Below are 754 nucleotides of genomic sequence, written 5' to 3'. Positions count from 1 at the left end.
AATGGAAAGAAATTGATTTTGAAAATATATGATTGAAAAGATATGATTTGAAAAAGATTTGATTTTGAAAAATTTTGAAAACTTGAAAAAAAATTTGAATTAAAAACAAAATCTTCTCTCTTGTGCCATCCTGGCGTTAAACGCCCAGAATGGTATACATTCTGGCGTTTAACGCCCAAAATGCTACCCTTTTGGGCGTTAAACGCCCAGCCAGGCACCTTGGCTGGCGTTTAAATGCCAGTTTTCCTTCTTCACTGGGCGTTTTGAATGCCTAGCTTTTTCTGTGTAATTCCTCTGCTGTATGTTCTGAATCTTCAATTCTCTGTATTATTGACTTGAAAAGACACAAATTAAAAATTTTTTGGATTTTTAATGATGAGGAAAAATCAAAATACATGCAAGACACCAAACTTAGAAGTTTGTATACTACTGACACTAACAAATTGAGAATGCATATGAGAAACAACAAAACACTCAAGACAAGAGAATTTAAAGATCAGAGCAAGTAAATCATCAAGAACAACTTGAAGATTAATGAAGACACATGATAAATGCAAGAAGAACAGAAACATGCAATTGACACCAAACCTAAAATGAGACACTAGACTCAAACAAGAAATATTTTTTATTTTTATGATTTTGTAATTTTTTTGGTTTTTTTCGAAAATTATATGGAGAAGAAAATAAAGAGATTCAAAATTTTTAATAAGAATTCCAGAAATCATGCAATGTTAGTCTAAAGCTTTAGTCTAAA

Source organism: Arachis duranensis, chromosome 3 (genome assembly GCF_000817695.3).
Source record: "Arachis duranensis cultivar V14167 chromosome 3, aradu.V14167.gnm2.J7QH, whole genome shotgun sequence".
Classification (NCBI taxonomy): Eukaryota; Viridiplantae; Streptophyta; class Magnoliopsida; order Fabales; family Fabaceae; genus Arachis; species Arachis duranensis.
This window is presented reverse-complemented; position numbering follows the sequence as displayed.